The 22,858-nt window shown below is 42.0% G+C and overlaps 1 protein-coding gene across 2 annotated transcripts in view; it reads left to right on the forward strand.

The window, feature by feature from the left end:
- The window catches only part of UNC5C (unc-5 netrin receptor C), a 422,927-nt gene that overhangs the window by 163,424 nt on the left and 236,645 nt on the right, over positions 1 to 22,858 (forward strand). The gene's annotated exons all lie outside the window — the stretch shown is intronic.

The following is a 22,858-nucleotide window of genomic DNA, read 5'->3' on the forward strand; positions in this document are numbered from 1 at the left end:
GCTTAGCAATTCCCCACTCCACTAGCAATTAAGTGGTGATTAGAACAACCAGAGAGAGAATGAGAGATCGTTTGGAGAAGTGGCAATGTGTGACAAACAAAATAAAACATCAGTAACAAACCCCCTAGACCCCCACACAGCTTGCATTCCCACGATGAAGTCTTTTTCCATTTCAGGTGCATATTAAAACAGGAAAAAAACTTAAAAAACAACTAGTCTGGTAACACTCTAAAACTAACAAAACATGTAGATGGTATCACAAGCTTTCGTGGACACAGCCCACTTCTTTAGATGACCAGAGTGTCACTTGAAGAAGTGGGCTGTGCCCATGAAAGCTCATGATACCATCTACATGTTTTATTAGTCTATAAAGTGCTACCAAACTATTCGTTGTTTTTTAAGTTCTTCCTGTTGACTAAGTAGGCTACTCCTCTGAAACATTAAAACAGAAGTTTGCTTTCACTGTCTCTAACACACATCTTCAAAGAGAGCAGACAGAAAGAACAAGCCAGAGTGTACATTAACCTTCAGGTCAAAGAATGGACAATAGAGTATTGCATGTCTTGTTCAAGTGTTCCCCACTTTTAATCACCAATTCAGTCTTCCTGTTGACTTCTGTGTGTCTGAGCTAATGTCAGAGCAAACACATACCAGAAGCCTATAAATGCAGCTAACCTGAGTTTTTTATATGAGGACTATATTGACTTTACTGCTAAAAGCTGAGTGCTTGGCCTTGCTTTGATTCATATCCGTAAACAAACAACCACCTAAACATTTATGCATAGAACCTGTCAAAAGTGGAGGGATAGGGAAGGAATCTTTATTTTTTTTCAAACTTTAAATGTGGGTGGGTGACATCGATCAGCACTAAAAAGCTGTCATCTCAGTGAGCAACTGGATTTCATTTCTTTTTTGTTTGACTTCTCAATCTGGATTAACTTGCAAAAAAGAGAAACGCTACCACTCAAAGCAGGTAATGGACAGGAAATGGCTTTCACTGTTCAAGTACTTGATCTAATCCAGACAGTCCACACAAAATGATTAAACAATAAACCCCACTTCACTGTTAAGGAATGAGTAATATTTGTTATCTGAATGGAAAGATAAAACTAGGTGCTTCAAGAGGAGACCTGCTTATTTGAAACTCTTCAAAGGAGAATTTTTGAGAAATGTTAATGAAATGTTATCAGTAATATAGCACCTAATGAACTATGAGAAGACGACTTAGCTGGCAAATTTGCTTTAAGTGTTTCTGTCTCCTGTGAAAGGTTTGCTTGGGGCCCCCTGACTACTCTTGCTTAAATAAACAGAGCTAGGGGAGAAAGCTTTTAGATCTCTTAACAAGGAGCCATTACTAGAGGCTGAAAGTGCAGTCCATGAAAGAAACGAACTGTTACGGGGTGGTTTAGGGCTAAGGATCAGGGTAGTGCTGACACTGAATAGTGGATAATAGGCTTCTAGTGGTCAGATTTTACAGGAGACTGAGGCAAACTGTAGCAGCTTTGTCAGAAAAACAGAGTTACTGGGTTTACCCACTTGACCTTTAGACTGAATAGATGGACTTAAGGAGATCACAAAAAGCTTTTGCAGAAAAATGGTCTGCTCCATTCTTCTGATGCCTGAAGCTCTTTTGTGGGAGAAGGAAGTGGTGGGCTACTGCTCTTGTAGACCTTTTGAGTTTGTTTGCCTTTATGGATTCTTTGAAGTCTTTGTATCAAAATGTATGCAAATATAAAGAAATAATTTGATGGAAGATTCAGGAAATGGTGGTGTACCTGTAATTGCTACATTTCTTTCCCTTTAAGGAATGTTATTTTAAATAATAAAACCTATTTAAAGAAGATTCATGTGCAGAACAATATATATTGAATACAAAAGACCCAGGGCTTCATCCTGCAGATTTGAGTCCAGAGAAATCTCCATTACAGTCAGACCATGGTAGCTTTGGCTGGGTAGTATAGGGATAGCAGGATCAGACCCCCTCAAATGTTTAAGTAGCATAGATGATGTGTGTCAAACCAATTTTAGCTTGAAGGTTGTGATGATACATTAGGACACATTCTGTCTTTAATTAAACTTGGTCAAATTTTTGACTGAGATCCGAAGTTGGCCCTCCAAGTGAACTCACAAAGGCTATGAAGTTTATAAACACATGCACACGCACAGACACTCACACATACACGACACATTAACAGTAGTGATACAGTTAATTCAAACTCTATCTTTTTTTTCAATGAACAATGGCATTTTTTTAAAAACTGAAAACTTCTGCAAAAAACTTTCCTTATTACAAAATATTGTTTTTTAAAATGAAAATACTGCACTATCATTTTAAAACAATTTATATAGCTCTGTTTTGAGCCCTCTAAAATGAAAATAAACTCAACATGTTTAGGAGGGTTTTTTTTTTCAAATTTTCAGACAGCTTTAAGTCATGAATCTTTCATTTCCTGTTTTTCATGGGATTTTTAATATCTTGTTTTTTCCACTTCAAATTCATTTACAGCATGTTTTCAGACATGCCATGATTCTGTTCTTCCTCTACTTGTGTGAATGTATTTCCCAGTAACGCTAATGAGAGTTATGGACACACAAGAAAGACAGAAGAGACTGTACTTAAAAGAGATCTTATTTTTATTTCTAATACTAACATGGGCTCTGGAAAGGAGTGCAGGTGGCATATATCCCCTAGTTTTGGCAGGTTGAGTTTCTCCCTAGATTTGACCTTTCATTAAAAAGCTATACATTTCTAGCTCTTTTTGCTTCGGAGGAAACGCCAGCTTTGAGATGTCATAGGTAATTCATTGTCTCTGTCACAGTCAGCCCAGGACTGGCCTTTGAAGCCCACGGACCGCACAGCTGCAGGTACACAGTTGTATTTTTTAAAACACCTCAACCAACTTGAAAATGAGGAGTTCTGCCACTGGCACACAGGCCTTTGTGATCTCACAAAGGCTATGTCTACACAGCAGCATTGTTTCGGAATAACTGATGTTATTCTGAAATAGCATTGTCCGCATCTACACAGCAAGCCATTATTCGACATAATGTCAAAATAATATTGAGCTGGAGGACTTCTTACTCCAACTCCTTCTAGCCCTCATTTTATGAGGAGTAAGGGAAGTCGAAGGAATGGCGCTCTTCCTCAGACTTCCTACTGTGTAGACAGCACCAAAAGCTGAATTAAGCTATTTCAAGCTACGCAATTGTTGTAGCTCAAGCTGCGTTGCTTATTTTGGCTTTAGCCTTGCTGTGCAGACGTGTCCTAACTGCTCCATTGAGCTACCAGTTTGGTCTCTAGCTACAAGGGGGAAAGGCAACTCATCTTTACCACCTGGAGTTTTGTACTGGGGAGGGAGGACAATGGAGAATAGCCCAGGAGGTAAAAGAGAGGACTGCAGTGTTGTAGAGTGTCACAATTTTATCATGCATTTTGTGGAATGTGGTGGTTTTGCAAGAGCCCATACTTCAGCTTTTCACTTTGAAAAGAAAAAGACAGTTATTAGCCCTTGGGGTGTGCCAGATATTAAATGTGATCTCTAAACATACCCAAACCAGCCAGCAAATAAGAACCCCCAAATTTATCGTTTTTAAATCTCCTGATTTCTAAAACTATCTGATTTTTTTTTGAGGACATGACTTGGGTTTTTTGAACCCTGAGGCTGTCAGTGCAGCGCTTGATCCATGAGAGCTAGCAGTGGCAAGGGGAAGTAGGTCCGTAAGAAACAGAGGAAACGTATTCAATATTTCAAAATTTCCTCATATTTTAATGTTGTGGCTCTTCGCCATTGTTGACTGGCTGGTGATGGGCTCAGTCAGTAAATAAGGGAAGGAGGGAGCAGCCACAAGTTCTGTCCAGTTTTGTTACCTTCTAGAGGGCACTTGCCCATCAGACTTTTTCCTAGGTTGACTCTGGCTTTGTGGTCCACTTTGTTATCCTATTAACTACAAATGACTTTTATCCCTTCCTAATAATGTCAGTGTTCCTGTGTTGGTGGATTTGAATGTCAATGGGAGTGTGAGTATGTAAGAGGGAGAGATTTTCCCTCAGTGCTACAGATTGGTAGTACCAAAGGTGAAGTTGATGGAAAAATATTTCTTCTGGTTTTGTCTGTTTTATAAGAAAAATAAATAAAACCTGCATTGTGCTATTGTGTCGTGCTTTTGTTTTAAACATTCAGATTATGGTAACTTCTCACTTACGGTTATTAGTGTTTGGTTCTTAATCCCCTGAAACTCCATTATGAATCCTCTTTTCATAACAAGTACCTCACTGTCATGTATGCAAATGTCTTATCTCCTGAGAACATCCAGGCACAAAGGGTGCCTTTATTGAACACTTAAAGGTATGTTCTGAGATTGAGTCTTTCATTTAGCACCAGTCCCTCCCTAGGAAAATCAATAATGTCTCTATACTTGTCAGTGAGTTTTCTGTTTTGTTAGTTTCGTCTCAGCATCAGAAAATCTAAAGATACATTTCTGCTTTCAGAGAAGCATCTCATTACTCAATGTTTGGAGGATCCAGAAAGAGAACAGAGGGAACTGCCCCTCTCTTTCAGTCTGCCTTGTTTGCGATTATCAGCAATGAATGCCTACATCCCAGTTAAAAAGTTTTACAAATTACTAATTCCCCATTTTAAAAAACTACTCAAATGTTTCATATTTACCATCATACATTCAGTTTGTCAGAAGCAGGCTGTAAGCATGCAGGACTCGGGCATGTGTTCTGCTAAAGAGTGTCTTTGTTCCTTTCCAGCAGTGGCAGCTGAAAGAGCTGAATTTTTTATGATGTGCCTCTCAGGCCCATGTTGGGCTTGATTTGCAAGACCCAGCTCCTAAGTATCCATTTATTCAGCTGTAGGTAGCCTTTTTTTTTTTCTTAAGCTGGTAAGAACAGTAGTGAACTCAATAAACCATCAATGGCCCTCACTATACAATTAATTGAAGAGACTAGTGTACTAACATATGCAATGTGAAGCCTGTCTGCATCTGCTCCTGAGGTCTTTTTGAGGGAGATACTACGACTTCATTAGGCACACTGCGTCTGACTCTAGACTAATTGAGCTGTCATAAAGAGTAAATCCATTAAGAAGGTCAGATATGTCTGTTTACACAAAATTCTCAATTTGCAAAGCAGCATTCTTAAGAGAAAATGTTGTCCTCAGTCACTAGACCTCCTGACTGATGGAGTGAGGGGGGGAAGGGAAAAGGTTAAGAAGAACCGAAGGAAAGAAAATGAAAGGAAAATTAAAGGAAAAAAGAGCAAGAAAATATAGGGTCTAATTGAAATTAGTAGGGTTTTCATCTTAGAGAATGTATTCTTAACAGATTGCTGCAGCCCTCTGCCTCAAGGTTTTTGATTAAATTAATGACAGTAGAGAGAGGCTCTATTATTGTTGATGTTTCTGGAGGGAAATTTTACATAGTCTCTCCCCTTTCCTCCTCTCCTAAACCTCAGGTACGATGATAGAATCATTAATTGGGGCCACAATAAGCCAAGAGGATGAACTTTGTATTACTATGCAAATGTAAGCAATCTAGGAGATTAATATTTCATGTGTGCCTATTTTAACAAGGAGTGTTTCGATTACAGTCTGCTTGTCACTCAGCTGGGAGGCTGGTTGAGAGGGTTGTTGCCATAAGCAAGGTCTTGAACTTATTTTTGTTTCATGCTGGCTGCTATCTTGGGACCAGTCAGCGAGTCCAACATGCTATGTTATGCGGGCTGCTGCTGAAGCTATATGACCAGTGTAATGAGGGAAGCATCTGGGGGAGGTACACAGTGCCTTTTTGAATACCATTGTCTGTTCCAGTGGTAGAGTCTAGAACAGAGCATCAGCACCTCTTGTCAAACTTGTTTGTCAAGGATGGGGATTGGGAGAGAACAACGGGACCCAAAATGGAAAGGCCAGCAATAATTGTGAGAGCTGTTGAAATACTTTCTTGACAGCCCTCCTAGCAGGTATGTAGGCAACGTACATAACTGTTAATTTGCCAGATCCAAATACTGAATTATCATCTGACATAATGTTTTGTATTTATGTACAAGATTCCTTACAGCTGCCTTGAAAGGAGGACCATGCATTTGATAGTCATCTGCTGCCAGATGTGGTAGTCTGTGGACAAGGAGAAGAGAGCCCTGGGCCATGCCCACAATTTGACATGTCATGATCCCGTAGGACCATAGATTGCCAACAGCCATGTTAGGCTGAATCCACAACCTGGAGTTTCAGAAAATAGTAAAAGTTTTGTGGACGGGTCCTGTGCATTCTTCTTCCACCTCCTTCAACCTTGAACAGGGCAGCTGTAATTATGCCCAAATTAACTAAGGCTCATACAATATTTGTGAGGTGGATAAACATTGGTTTACCACAATGAGTAGGTGGTTAATTTGAGTATTCTTGAGTAGAAAAAACAAAACAAAAATAAACCTACGACTTTAAAAATATTATTTTGTTTTTCAAATCTGGGGTAGTCACTGTTTCTCTTGTCTCTTAGATTATCTCTGATTGCTTGAGTCTATATTCCGTCTTTGTGTCTCTCTCTCTCTCTTCCCCCCTTTCCCTCCCCCCCCTTCACCTTTCAACAAATGCCTGGCTCAATCAATGCAATAAAACAGCAGGTGTGTGTCAAAAATCCCCACTTATGATTGTGTTCCATACCATTTGCCTAGCTCACATCCCATCGACAAACAGATTTTTCAATTTTCTAAATATGTTAACATGAAATCTTTAACAAAATTGCTAGCATCTGTCCGCTGAGCCCACCTCATCTTTTCTCCCACCAGTGAGTCAATTCCACCCCCAATCTTTGGTGGGTTTTTTTTTTTTAAGAATTTAGTCTTGTTTAAAATAAAACCATTTTCTTTGTTACTCATTGGCAACCATTGTGTCCTTAGAACACAGTTACCTCAATCCATGTTTTAATATAGTAGGAATGCTTAGATATGCATTGGCAAGTGATCTAGGGCAATGGCCATTCTCTGCCTTCCATAAATCATTTTTATCATTCGTTTATCCAGTCTGTTATTTGGCTACAGAGCCTCTGAAGTGGGGGGAGGAGGGTTATAAACGTGTAATGGCTGAAAAATTCACCCCTACATGCAGGGGGAGGATATAGAGGCAGCATGTAGGTAGAGGAGGCTCATGTGTAACCATGAAGGTTAACTGGAGCCCAAGCTCATTGATTAACCATTTAAATGACTGTACAATCACATCCCTAGTCTTTATGGTACTGGACAACTAGACAAATGGAAGGGGCAGTGACTGGCAGACAACATAGGTCACAAAATAGTAAGAGCCAGTCTTACTGGGTTAATAATGGGGTTAATAAAGGGTTAATAATGGGGCCCAATGGAAAAAATGTCATTGATCCATGCAGAAGATAAAAAGGTTGATGATATAAAAGGACTCTTCTTTCTAGGTAGTTTGATTGTTACTGAAGTTTGCAAGCAAAGAAAACTAGGATGGAAGAAGAAAGACCACTTTTTAAGAAGTTTATAGATGGCAGACAGCTACATGAAAGCAAATCTGTTGGAGCTCCAAGCACACACAACTAAAGAATTCTACTTGGTCACTAGATGACACAGAGATATGTCAAGCTTTCAGTGTAAGAGTTTATAAAATAGCCTGAACTCTTGGCTTCAATTTAACTTTAAACATTCCAACTGAGTACCAAAGGAAAGAATAGATATGGAGAAAACAGACTAAAAATAAACAAGCTTGACAGAACCTTTGCATTGGGGGGTGCATGTCTTTCACCAGACTTCAGCGTTATCAGCTAACGCCTTCTCAATTGAAACGTTTATCTTATAAGATAAACTATATGCAAGAAAAAATGTGTGATACACTGAGGGGAAATCCTCAGATAAGTGAAGCCTACAGCTGAGAGAATGAACAAAGGGTAGAGCTCAGAACCTTATTATTTATTAAATATTCATATTCTGGTAATCTTCAGAAACTCAAATCAAGACTGGGGCCCCATTATGCTTGGCACTGTACACACCCATTGATTTAAACAGATTACAACCTAGACTATACAAAAAACAGATCTAGAATTAAATCTTATTATGGAAGAACCATATTGCCTGTTATCTCATTGATGGCATGTAAATCTCAGCTCCAGGTGCCGGTGGTGGTGTTTTTATAGCATGCAGATTTGTTTTCCTGCCCAGCAACACTCTCAGCCATCCCTTGTGGGAGTGGAATTAACATTCTATCTCGGAACTGGACATCTTCTCTTCATAGACACGCTTTCCTTGACTTTACATGTTTCAGCCTTAATTTACTAGACTGTGTCGCTATTGTTACACCTTGGACCATGGCATCTCTTGATTAAGCACTTTGTGTTAGGGAAACTTCCATACCCACTTTCTATCATTTATTTTTCATGAATTATCTTGCCAAGTTTTTGATGATATATTTGTGTTTAAACAGGAACTTACTGCATTCACCATGCTTAATCATTCAGGACTTAAGCTGAGGGTCCAGGGCGGGTGGGAGGATGGGGGAATTAATTAAACTTGTATATTATTTCAGGTGTTCTCTAATAGCCTTTGAGCAACTGTGACCAGAAGTTACAGAATATTGGTACCAATTAAGCAATATATCTGAAGAGTCTTTAAAAACAGAAATACATTTGAACCTCTTCAACCTTGCAACTTTGGCAAATAGGCTATGCCTGATTATGGAATTTTCTGGACCATGGCTGTTCATACGTACATTTTGTTTAGAAGGTGAAAATAAAAACATTGTGTAAAGAAATGAATTTTTATTTCAGACATGTGGTCTTGGAGGAAAGGAGGGTGCAGAAGCATGCTGGGGTGGAAGGGCAGGGTCTGGGAGGAAGGGAGGGAGGATGCATGAAAAGAATGTGGGTTTGGGGTCTGGGCATGAGTGGGATAGGAGTGGGTTGTTTACCTGTGGGACACATGTGGCTCTGCACCCCCTGCCACTCCCAGGCACTGCCCTCCACTTCTGTGGCACTTTTGAACTATTCTGAGAGCATATTTACTTAAATGCATACTCCAGAAAGAACCTGGTATACAAGATGGATGTTTCAATTGAACTGAACTTTTTTTCTTTTTCAGACTTTTGAGTCTTTGGGAGGCAGGGAGACAGGCTTGCATTGCTGAGTAAGATGTGTGTACATGTGTTTATTCTAGAAATGACTGTACTTGTTTCTAGTGTTGTTTCATAGGTGAAACAGGAGAAGTCTTCTACTCCCTGCTACACATCAGCTCTGATGGATTGATGTACTGTGCACAGGAAGGGGGGAGGGAAAGGCATGTCTAAAAATTATTTCCCATAGCCTTGAGAAGAACAGGACATATTATTCCCCCCCCCCCTTTTTTTTATAAACTAACACTGAAAACTTTACTTTTACTCCTTAATAGATAGCTGTATTTGATTAAGCTCTTTGAACTGCCTAAATGGTCAGGTGTCAGAGATATATGGGTAGCTGGTGTTTGTTTAGTAAAAGATGTTCATGTTATTATAGTAAAAGACAGGCTCCAGTAGGTTATAAATACACTTTGTTCCCTTGCATCATGCTGCAGTCCAAATATTCATTTCAGTCTTTTGGTTGTTTGCTTTCTTATATATTTCCCTTTTATTGTAGTTCTTTCCTCTCCCAATTATTTTACTGATACAAGAACAAAATCAAACACCCTGGAGACAATACTCCTTGCAGAACTATGGAAACATAGCCATACATAATGATTTTCATTAAAACATTTACAGTCGTCATTTGCAAGTAACTGATATAACTGTGTTATTTGAATACCATGAGTTACAGGGCTGTGTTAATTAGGCAAAAATAGGGATCACTATTCCATATACCCTCTCCAGCCTACAGTGATGTTAAATAGCAATGTCAGGTTTTCAATACACTTTCAATATTGCTTAAATGCTTATTTTTTGAGGGTGGGAAGGGAAATCTATTTGTTGAGGGAGTTGCAGAGTTTCATCAAATGGGAAGCTGATGCTGAAGAAGCATGATATGGATTATTTATCTGTCTGCCCATCTAGATTTTTATACCATGCTGGTCTCAATGACGTCTAAGGACCTCTCTATGAATTCCAAATAATTTGTGGTCAGTTCAGATAAGCTCCCAAGAAATGTGTATGTAGATACAAACCCCCTCTGAAATAACCAGACCTCTAAGGCCTTAAACATTGTGTTGGAAATCATAGAATATCATCTCTTCTATGTGATTCACCATTCTTCTTGCTGAAGGGTACACCAGAAATCCCATAAGAACCACTTTTTTTAAGGTAGCTTGGCAATATTCTCTGCATATCTTAATCTCCTGGAATTTGGGTAAATTTGAATCCAAAAAAGATTTGGATTTGGATATTTAACCTCTTAGGTCTCTCTCTGCAATATGTAAAATCTGAAAAAGCCTGAACTTTGGAAAGATTCTGGATCTGAGCATCGTAATTTGGAACTATCTCTTCTTTCAATTCTATTGACAGTACCTCTGAGAGAATGACACTTCACCATGGGCCAACATGCAGCCTGTGGAGCATGTAAATTCCAAAATTCCACTTAAGCCATTTCCCACTGAAGCATGGGAATTCAGTGCATCTGTACAGTCTAGGGATGTCATCGTGAAGACAACCATGTGATTAACCAATGAGCCTGGGCTTATCAGTTAATCTTGTTGACTACATTCATTTTCCCCTTCCCCCCCCCCCCGCCACACACACACACACACACACACACACACACACACACACACACACACACACACACACACACACACACACACACCACCCTGCCTGCTGCCTCTGTATCAGAAGCAGTGCAGGGTGGAGGGAGCGGGAACCTGTTCTCAGGAGGAGATGGCTTAAAAGCTGGCACCGCACAAGCACCAGCTGTCCCCACCCCCCACCCCAGTGCTGCTGCCTCTGATAGAGAGGCAGCAGCACAGAGGGTGAGGGGGATAGGTGGGTGCCAATACACATGGGGAACCAACTCTGAAGCCAGCTTCCCATGAATATCGGCTCCTGTGGACCTGCAGAAGTGGGGGGACAGGCAGGAGCCAGTGCTGTGGGGAACCAGTTCAAAATCTGGTTCCCCCCAGCACCCAGTTTCCCAGTGCTGCAGCAGCATGTGGGGAGGGCAGAGGATGCTGCCATGAAGCAGCCACTGTCCGTGGGGAGCTCACACCCTCCCAGACAGAGGCAGCTGCATGGGGTGGTAGCAGCCTGGGCTACCATGCAGCTCCCTCGGAGTGGGGCCAGGAGCGCAAATATACATCTAACCGTTAAGTTTTCATGTGGTTAGCTGACTAGTCAATTCTAGCTGAATTCCTTGAAAGGGTGCATAAAAATGGAAATAAAAGGACATTTTTTTTAAAGAGAAGAGTCATGGAAGTGATATTTTCCCCAATTTATCCTAAAAATTTAAAAAAGAAACTGTTTTACCAGCTTTCATAATAGATAACATTACAAGGATGAATTTTATCATCATATTACTATGTAATCTGTATAATTCCTTTGGTTGCCAAAATGGCTCTTACTACATTGTTATCCATACAGATTTCACTCCTTAGAAAAGAAATCATGTTTAATCTCTATCTGGGGATTGATCTATGAATAATGCAACTCTTCCCCAAAGTAAAGTTTAGGTAACAACCTGATAAATTCTGGAAGAAATCATAAAGAGACCACAAGTTCTCATCAGACACAGACTGACATAAATAGAGAAGCACATACAATATGAAGATAATTGTGTTATGAAGAGAATGTGCCCTATCTATTATTCCATTGACAAGATGAAATTTATCAGCATGACATTGCAGTGACCTTACAATTCACATGTAGATAATAAAGGCAACACTAACATTAGCACATAAAGTTCACATTCTGAGTATATATGTGACCTATTCAGCACAATCAAACTCTGAAGGCCAGATTCCATTGGTGGAAAGCAGGGCAACTGATCTCACAGTCTGCCCAGAGGGGATGGGTTCACAGAGTTCTGTGAACATCATATAGTGACCATGCTCATAAGAACATCAAACAAGCAGAGCTTACAAACACATATGGAGGGAGATACGCAGAATCCACTAGGAAGGCTACTATGAACAATACCATGTGAATCTAATTTAGTTTGTGTTTAGCATTAGTCTGCATTTAGCATCAGTGCTCTGAAAGTGCCTATGAGGGTGGGAGGATGGATAGATTACACAACTAAATCTGAAACTGTCTCATTTTAGGCAGAACCCAGAACTCATGCCCAGTCTGGCAGAGTTTGCTCAGACTGGACATCTTTCAACAAATGGATCAAGCATAGCTGGGCTGATTGTCGCGTGGATCTCGGCTGAGTTTTGAGTAAATTTGTGTCAGTGCATGATTTCAGGTGTTAAAGTTTTACGTGTCAGCTAGAGATACATCAAAAATGCAAGTTAGATTTCAACATCCTGAACATCTTCTGGAGTTGGATGTACTCTGATTCCTGATCCTGATACAAAGGTCTAACTAAAACCATAGATGCAGACATGTTCCAATGTTGGGAAAATCAGAATTTGGCTCTATATTTTTGCAGTTGGGCCCATATTGGCTTTTAACCCCAAATCAAGCAAAGCAGGTTCACTTTGTTTCAGTGAGTTATTTGAACAAACATAGCAGGGTGAAATTCTGGGGAATACAACCCACAAAGAGAAGCCATTAAAATGTGAAATCAATTGAACCTGATACATTTTTCTGTCTGGTGCCACACTGTGATTAACTGACTCTTCTGGGGTGAGTGTATCCATAGTCATTGGGCCCTCTAAATAAATTATAAAAGAGGAAGGTGCAAGTGTGATAATAAGGCAAAAGTGGATAACAGGAGGGAGAGTGCATGTCATTATCTGAACTTCAAGAGACTGCTACTTTCTTAAAGCTCAGGTCATTCAGGTATTTGAAAATTCTCCTTATTTGTATGCAGTGCCAATTTATTTTAAAATGGTGAATTTGTGTGGGTTAATATGCCCCACGCTACAGAAAGTGTAGAACCAGGACACCTAGGCTGCGTCTAGACTAGCATGATTTTGCACAAATACTTTTAACGGAAAAGTTTTTCCGTTAAAAGTATTTGCACAAGAGAGCTTCTATACTAGCATGTGCCTTTGTGAAAAAGATTTGCCTTTGCGCAAAAGCATCTGTGCCAGTGTAGACGCTCTCTTGCGCAAGAAAGCTCTGATGGCCATTTTAGCCATCGGGCTTTCTTGCGCAAGAAATTAACTTGGCTGTCTTGCGCAAGAACCACTTGTGCAAGAGGGCTTATACCTGAGCGGGAGTGTTGGGGTATTTGCGCAAGAACCACTGATTTTGTACAGTACAAAGTCAGTGTTCTTGTGCAAATACTCGCGGCCAGTGTAGACAGGCGGCAAGATTTTGCACAAAAGTGGCTGCTTTTGCGCAAAATCATGCAGTCTAGACGCACCCCCAGAGAAAGACTGTCAGAGTCTTACCTGGCTATTCAGATCATTAAGGCAAAGTAAACCACATCCCTTTTGACTCATGCTGAAATTAAGATTATGACTATCGCCAAGAATCCTTGTTCCCCACTACAAGTGTGTGGGAGGGTAAGAAGTGGGAGGAACTTCCATTGGCCAGCTGCAGAGGAAAGTGTAACCTGCTCCAGATAGAAGGGTGAAGTAATTTACTCCCCATGCAGGATAAGGAGGGAGCAAAAGAGGAATTGTAATTTCTCTGAGTTATAGTCCTTTCTCTGGTCTACTCCTGGCACTGTGCAGCTAAAGCACTGCCAGCCCCTTCCTCAGATTATAAAGTTTGATCCTCCTGAGCTTTATTTAAAAAAAAAATCCCTCTAATCAGGCCTATTGTCAGCCAGATAATTGCACAAGAAGGATGGAGAAGCATGTTGGAATATAGGTCAGAGACTCTGTCCTATATTCTGATTTTGTTCTCTTCTTTTTAACAAGCACACATTTACCAAGCTGCTGATAAAAAGAAGAGCTATTTTAACAATGTTCCATTTCTGAATGTGCATCTGCCAGCATTTTAAAACTATTTTTACAGAAAACAAGCAAAAATCGATGGGTTTAGAAATGGGTATAAAGCACATGCAGGTTTTCATAAATGTAAGCAGTTCTTGGCTCTATCCTCCCAGAAATTTCACAGGTGCTAGGAAACTATTTTTAAAATGCAGTTTTAAAATGTTTTCTTCCAACACTTTGGTCAGTACAGTACCTGACAACCAATTTTTAGTTAATGATTTTCTTTCCTTTTTTTGTAAAAATAGAATCAGGTTTATATTTGCTCATCGCCTTTTACATAACTTTTTTTTTAGTATGTGTGATGTATGTCTATATATGCATATAAATCTTGGATTAGTAGAACTTAAGTTAGCAGACTCTGGGTTTGTTGATCTAGAGATTGTGCATCTCAACTCATTTGTAGCCATAGGTTAGAAACTATTGAACTCTGGGTTGCAATCTGTGGCTCTGCATTCTATGGTTCAGTCCTCAAAAATGCATCTGTTCTGGCCCCTTTGTTCGTAGTGCAGTGTGGGAAAACTTGAGTTTTCACCCAATTTAACAGTCCAAGGTGCAAAGAAAGTCAGCCCATGGGATAGTGGGGTATGTTCAGTCGACTTCCAGAGCACAAGTCCAGGGAAGCTTTGTCTGCACTGTAAAGCAAATAGGGCTTGAACTTTGGGTTCTGGCTTGACCCAGGTTCAGACCTGTCATACCCAGGATGTCCTGGGATCCTCAGTCTAAGTCCGGTGTTCATATGATTTGTGCATAGACCGAAGGAGGCTAGGGGTACATCTAGACTACAGGGTTTTGTCGACAGAAATTTTGTCGAAAGATACTGTCGACAAAGCTTCTGTCGACAAAGAGCGTCTAGACTACATTCAGTTCTGTCGACAAAGCAAGCTGCTTTGTCGACAAAACCCGTAGTCTAGACACAACCCTACATGCAATAACACTTTCTGTCGACAGAACTCTGTCGACAGAAGGCGTTATGCCTCTTAAAATGAGGTTTACCAGCGTCGACAAAACTGCTGAGTTCTGTCGACGTTATGTCGACAGAACTCAGCGGTAGTGTAGACGCAGGTATAGTTTTGTCGACAAAAGTCCACTTTTGTCGACAAAACTCTGTAGTCTAGACACACCCTAGGTTGCTGAGTTTGAACCTGGAGGGTACATTGCAGTGTGGACGTGTCTTTAGATTCTCTCACCTGTGCACACTCTTCTGAGTGACATTTATTCTACATACCTGCTGCATGAGCATGATATAAATATAAAAAAAGGCAACTATGGTTACTCCTTGAGGATGCACCTTACATCATGAGAAATTGGATCACATTTTGTATTGCTTTAGAGATTCTGAAGAGAACTAAACTCATGTAAACCGCAAACAGCTGAAAAGTCCTACCTACCCAAAGGTAGATTACTTTATTTTTAATAGCCTAGCCCTCTTGCCATCTGATTCGATAACCTGGGTGTAATAGACACAGATGTGTGCACGCACACATACCTTTGCAGTTCAAGGCTTTTCTTGCCCCCTCTTCAGAACCGGAAACATAAATCTTGTTTCTCTAATAAAGACATTTAAAGCAGAAAGTTATGATAATATTCCCTATATTTCTAAGTTAGGTCTGTCACGGGAAGTAGGAGGCATTTGTCTTTCCTGTCACTTGGCCTCCTTGCTTGGGCCCCTGGGGACAGCAACATTTGGTTTTCCTGAAATTTTCAATAAAGGACAGGCAAATAATGTCTTTCTCTACACCACTTTTCCAAGCTTAACTCCAGCAACGGTGTCTTGCAGGTACAATTAAACCATGCTGTTGCCTCAGTTTAGGTGGTCATTCTTATTGCAGCATTTGTCCCTTTCCTGACAAATCACATTATTCCTGTGCCCTCAGACCATTAGTGGGCCCTGAGGGAGCCAGGTGGTGATCATGAGTGGCTGATCTTGCATTCCTCAGCCCTGAGGCAGAAGAAGTCTGACTTAGAGAGGTCCTTTGATTCTGTGTATTAGTTAAATGGGGGGATGGAACAAGGACAAAAAAGAAACTCTGTTGAGTGCTGCCCTATACCTCTGAGCAAACGGCTGTCATCTATTTAATGTTTAGAGTATATCCAGTGCTGTCAGAAACATTCAATAAGTGCCCCACTTTTGTGCCTCAGGCTTGATTTTTTTTCTAGCTGAAGGTTGCCATGTTATACCCTCTGTCCCCCTCCTTCTTCCATCTGTGAAGTATCCTCTTTCATTCACTCTTCAGTCTCCACAGCAGCAGCGGGTTGCACCACAGAGTTGTTTTAACATGAACACCTCCTCATAAACCTCTCAAATTGTGCTGAATTTTTTTTTCTTTTAGAAAATGTACAGCTTGGGAATAGCAGTGAATTGACAGCTCTAGAGATTCTAGATTTCCAGAGGAGGGATGGCAATGGTGGCAGCAACATGGACTTCCTTACATTGCCCCACCCAATGTGTCTCCACATATTTCTGAAGGTGCCACTTTTTAGAGAAGGATAAATCTTTGTTTAGTCGTGGGCTGCTGCAACAAGAATGCTAAGTATGTTGGGGTGTGTGTTTGGGTGAGCACTTGTCCAAGAAGAACTAGACTAGCACAATCAAGCTTAGTTCAAAGGCTACAAAAACAGCCATTAGATAGGAAACTCGGATGCTTCTGAGCTTAGTCACGAAGGACAAATTCATTCTTGGTGCAACTGCATTAAAAAGAAGTAAGTTACACTGAAGAATAATTTCACTTGCAGAGATTACAGTGATAGGGTCCATAAAATTTCAAAAGATAGATAAAAAGCCACTGATCTCAAAATGAAAATCTTCATAGCTAATTTCTAACCTCCTCAGCTGTGCAGTGACCAAGTGCCCTTACAGTGCCTTGAAATAGAACTTTTAAATTTGATTCTGCAATAATCCACTAGTACATCCATAACACACTGGTCAATGTGTGTTACCTCTCCCACTCTGAGCTCAGTCCACAGAGCATGTGAGCCTGTAGCAGACCAGGGCTGTAGAGTCTGGGTTTTTTGCTCGCATTTTTAGAGACTTTTAGCTTGGAAAGCCCTTGGTTCACTCCTTGGTATGTTGGCCAAAGTGGCAGATATCAAAGGTGTCTTTCTTTTATTAATCTAAAATAGCCTAATAGAGAGTGAATTATCACAGAATCATAGAAATGTGAGGCTGGACATCATGTCCAGCCCTCAATACTGTGGCTGGACCAACCAAGCCTAGAGGACCATCCCTGACATGTTTGTCCAGCTTGTGTTTAAAAGCATCCAATGATGGTGATTTCACAACCTCCCTTAGAAGCAAATTACAGAGCTTAACTACTTAGAGAGCTTTCTAACTTATAGTTAGAAAAATTCCCCAGAAGCTCTCTTTCTGCCAATTAAGCCCATTACTTCTTGTCCTACCACTTCTTCTTTCTAATTGCCCTTTACATATTGGAAGACTGTTGTCAACTCCCCCCTCCCTCAGACTTCTTTCCTCCTAGGTCAGGTTATTGAAACCTTTTAACACTTTCAATGCATTCCTCTGGACTTTCACATTTGTCCTAATCTTTCCTAAATTATGCTACTCCGTACACATTACTTTAGCTGGGGCCTCACTGGTGCTGAGTAAAGTGGGGCAATTGGCTCCTGTGTCTCACATTGGACACTCCTATTAATATAGCCCAGATTCGTATGAGCCTTTTTTGTTTTGTTTCATTTTGTTTTGTTTTTGTAGCTGCATCACACTGACAACCCGTTCAGGTGTTGATGCACTATATAACACCCAGGGTATGTCTACACTACAAAGTTAGTTCGAACTAACGGACGTTAGTTCGAACTAACTTTAATAGGTGCTACACTAGCGCTCCGCTAGTTCGAATTTGAATCGAACTAGCGGAGCGCTTAGTTCGAACTAGGTAAACCTCATTTTACGAGGACTAACGCCTAGTTCGAACTAGCTAGTTCGAACTAAGGGCTGTGTAGCCCTTTAGTTCGAACTAGTGGGAGGCTAGCCCTCCCCAGGTTTCCCTGGTGGCCACTCTGGCCAACACCAGGGAAACTCTATGCCCCCCTCCCAGCCCCGGACCCCTTAAAGGGGCACGGGCTGGCTACGGTGCCCGTGCCAGGTGCAAGCCTGCCAGCACCCAGCTAGCAGACCCTGCACCTGGCACGGCACAGAGCCACCCACCCGATGCCCCCCAGCCCACCCCCTCTTGCCGGGACCAGGCTGGCGGCTCCCGGGAGCTTGCCCTGGACCGCAAGAGGCGGGCACCTTCCTGGGCTAGTGCGGACATCGTGGACCTCGTCCACGATCTCCGCACTAGGCACAGGAAAGTGGCCGTCTAGGGCAGGAGAGCTGCCAGCCTGGCCACCCAGGACCAGGTGTGCATGAAAATCAAGGGGGTCCACTGAGACCCCCGACACTGAGCCCTGAGCTTACAATGGCCGTACTGGGTCAGACCAAAGGTCCATCTAGCCCAGTAGCCTGTCTGCCGACAGCGGCCAACCCTAGGGACCCTGGAGGGGATGGACCGAAGACAATGACCAAGCCATTTGTCTCGTGCCATCCCTCTCCAGCCTTCCACAAACTTTGGGCAGGGACACCACTCCTACCCTCTGGCTAATAGGACTCCATTGACCCAACCTCCATCACTTTATCTCACTTCCCTTTAAACTCTGTTCTAGTTGTAGCCTTCACAGCCTCCTGCAGCAAGGAGTTCCACAGGTTAACTATTTGCTTTGTCAAGAAGAACAACTTTCTCTTACTAGTTTCAAGCCTGCTACCCATTCCTTTCCTTTGGTGTCCTCTAGTCCTTCTTTATGGGAACTCAGGAAGAACTTTTCTGAATGCACACTCTCCACCCAACCCCTGCTTTTAGAGACCTCTATCCTGTCCCCCCTCCGTCTCCTCTTTTCTAAGCTGAACAGTCCCAGTCTCTGTAGCCTTTCTTCATCTGGGACCTGTTCCCAACCCCTGATCATGTTAGTTGCCCTCCCCTCTCCCAGCCTTTCTCTTCCCCTCTCCCACCTCCTTTTCCCAGTCTCCCCCAGTTTTTTTCAATAAAGACAGAGTCAATGTTGGAAGAAACGTTATCTTTATTTTGTACATCAATAAGAAGGGGGGCTAGGGAAGGGTAAGTGGAAGGAGGTGAGGGAGGAATGGGGTACGAGCCCCCAATGGGGAGGACTGGGCTGGCTCTGTGGGCTTCTGAGGGTGGAAGCTCTCCTGCAGCCCCCCAATTACTCCCTCTCCCCAGATGGCAGCCTGCGGCAAGTGCAGCCGGGCTGATGGCCGAGTGGTGTGATGTGCCCAGTGTGGGCACTCAGGGCACTCCAAGCCAGAACTTCTTTGCAAGCGGGGCACCCCTGAGAACTGTGTGTCCGGGGTGGGGGTCGGGACCCTTTAAGCGCAGCCCTCGGCTAGCCTGAGACAGCATCTCCATGCTCTAAGTCCTCCTTTTATGCCCTGCCAGCACTGCTTCCGGCCATCCTTAAGCCCTGTTCAGAGTCCACTCAATGTGGACTTACTAGTTCGAACTAGCAAAACGCTAGTTCGAACTAGTTTTTAGTTCTAGATGCGTTAGTTCGAACTAGCTTAGTTCGAATTAACTAATTCGAACTAAGTTAGTTCGAACTAACTTTGTAGTGTAGACATACCCCCAGGTCCTTTCAGCAATTCTGCCACTTAGCTAGTTATTCCCCTAGAGTTGCCATCCATCTAGGATTGGCCTGGAGTTTCTGAGAATTGTCCTCCATCTCTCAATGTTTTTTGAAAGCAATCCTGGAGATTAAAATAAGATCTTTTAAGAAAATGACTTTATATAAAAGTTCCCAGAATAGCTTCAGGCAGAGTTGGCAACCCTATGTTCCCCATGTAGATTACCACATGGAAGGTGAATTCCAGTACCAGGTGGCATGGTCTTTCTGAGACCAGTGACAGTTTGGATTTACAGGACAAACATTCCCAGGTCATTGGTTTGAGTATTGAGCCACTATGTTTCTAAAGTATCAGAGGGGTAGCCATGTTAGTCTGAATCTGCAAAAGCGGCAAGGAGTCCTGGGCACCTTATAGACTAACTGCAGTGTAGGAGCATAAGCTTTCGTGGGCAAAGACCCACTTCATCAGATGCATCATTTTTGCCTACGAAAGCTTATGCTCCTATACTGCAGTTAGTCTATAAGGTGCCACAGGACTCCTTGCCACTTATGTTCCTAAAGTATTCCAGCACATTCAGTATTAAAACTAGATTCACACTTCATATTTCTAACTTCACATATAAGAATGATATGTGCACAGACATAAGATACACAGATTCAGCAGATTGTAACTTTAAAATTGATGTTGCATATTGTATTTTGCATAAAGTGTCTTAGAGCTATGTATTTTCATAACACACATTTTATAAAATGGGAGGGGGCATAATGCCTATTATCCTCTAGGTCAGGGGTGGGCAAGAGAGCCTCCACAGGCCAGATCGGGTCCACTAAGGAGGTTAATCTGGCCCATGGATGCTCTGCCGCTCTGCTGCCCCCAAGTCAATCAGGGCCTGTGGACAGGGGAGAGCACGAAGTCTCCTTCCCTGCCAGGGGCGCGTAGCAGGGAGAGAGAGACTTTGCACGTTCCCCTGCCCAGGCCCTGATTGACCTGTGGGCGGCGGGAGCGTTCACAGTCTCCTCCCACCACCAGGGGCACGGGCACCTAGAGGGAACCAGCTGGTGGTTCTTTCTGGCAGAGGTGGGAACAAAAATTTCACACACTCCTAGGCCAGTCAGGGTCTGTGAGCAGGGGAACACAGAAGTGTCCTGGCCCTGCTCCTTCTGCCCAAGGTCCTGCCCCTTCCTGGATGGCCTGAGGCCACTTCAAAAATTTGTGACATGGCCCCCTTCTAAATTATTGCCACCCCTGCTCTAGGTGCTTCCAAACTGATTGCTTAATGGTTGGCTCCAGTATCTTTGCTGGCATTGAAGTTAGGCTGACTGGTCTTTCTCTACTCCACTTTCCCAAGCTTAATTCCAGCAAGTATGTCATGGGGAAAAGAAACATACAGCAATCTATGGCTAATTTTGTGGTGTCATCATTTTGGACACTTAAGAAACATTTGAGAAGCTCAACATTTTCCCATACTTAAGGATTCAGTCTTCTTTTTCTTTTCTATTTGTTTTACTTACCTGAGGCACACCATGTACCTTCAGACAGAGATCTCTTCACCTATATCACATCAGTAAGTGTCTCAATGTAATAATTCTACCATTCTCTTGGGTTAAATAAGCAGCTAGGTTCCTGTCTGTCTAGGTAATACATTTTCTTACTAAGCATCTAATGTCTAGACTTCCAAATGCAGTCATGCTATTGATTTTTGCATTTGGTAAACATCATACTTGTCACAAAGAAGAAGGTTCTCTTCTTTAATAACTTTCTAGGGGTAACCAGTTAGGTGAGTTTTTACCATTCATTGATATCTTTCATATTTGCATTCATAGATGAGACACACCGTGAAGAAGATCTGAATGTTAATTGAGCTGTGTTGAATTAATTTGTGTTTTAAATGAGAACTATTGCAGTGCTTGTGTGGAAACATTGGTCAAAGTGGTCAGAGAGCTCTTAGATTTCCACAACCTATTGATCTTATATTAAGCTCTTCAGCCTGCATATGTGTACGTGAATTCACATAAGTTACATCATGGAACAGCTCTAGGCCTCTTGCTCAGTATTGGTCATCAGAAGATGTGGGTGTGCCCACAAAAGTTGGTACTATTGTAAATATTTTTGTTAGTCTCTAAGAGCATGTCTAGACTACATGGCTCCATCGATGGAGCCATGTAGATTTGTTTACTCAGCAAAGGGAAATGAAGCGGTGAATTAAATAATTGCCCCTTCATTTAAATTAAAATGGCTGCCGTGCTGTGCCGATCAGCTGTTTGGCAGCACAGTGCTGTAGTCTGGACGCTCCACGGTTGACATCAAAGGCATTTGTCAACCTCCCTGGTAAACTTCATCCCACGAGGCATTACGGGGAGGTCGACAAATGCCTTTGATGTCGACTACGGAGCGTCCAGACTACAGCGCTGTGCTGCCAAACAGCTGATCGGCACAGCGTGGCAGCCATTTTAATTTAAATGAAGCGGCGATTATTTAAATTGCCTCTTCATTTCCCTTTGCCTACAATCCTAATCTACATGGCTCCGTCGATGGAGCCATGTAGTCTAGAAGTGCCCTAAGGTGCTACGAACACATTACTGTGTTTTAAGTTATTTTAGTAACGGACTAACATGGCTTCCTGTCTGAGAGAATTTTTGAACAGGAGATGCATGTTAACACATGAAATGAGGCAAGTTACTCATGTCCAAAAGCCTTGGCATGTTCTGACCCTCAGTACATAATAAAAATGCTTGATTACTGTCAGTAGCATTGAGATAGATTGATAAGTTATTAAATTAGAACAGGAGAAGCGTTATGTTAGAGCTAAGTGTCATGACTGGAATGAGGGGCTGATCCCAGGCCCAAATCCTTGATCTTCTGAGGCCCTGACCCTAGAAGTGACTCCCTGTGGGCAGACTTCTAAGCCTGTGTGGAGCTCCATTGACATGTGTTCATGTGGAGTCACTTGCAGGATATAATTCTCCCCCCAGACAAAAATCTTTTTGAAGTGCCGAAGAAGGGCAAAAATTCTATCTAGCAGTTAGTACTTTTACTAGACGTTCTTTTCAGTGGCCATGGGGGGGGGGGGGGAAGAGATTTTTTTAAAAAAATGCAGCTTTCCCCCTACGTTGAAGCCAACAGATTGAAATATTTCAACTCTTCAGTGGATTTAACATTTAGCTTACTCCTGTTTACTGGACACATTGGTAACAAGAAATGGAATAATTTTCTAC

Source organism: Pelodiscus sinensis, chromosome 4 (genome assembly GCF_052426305.1).
Source record: "Pelodiscus sinensis isolate ZL-2025 chromosome 4, ASM5242630v1, whole genome shotgun sequence".
Taxonomy (NCBI): Eukaryota; Metazoa; Chordata; order Testudines; family Trionychidae; genus Pelodiscus; species Pelodiscus sinensis.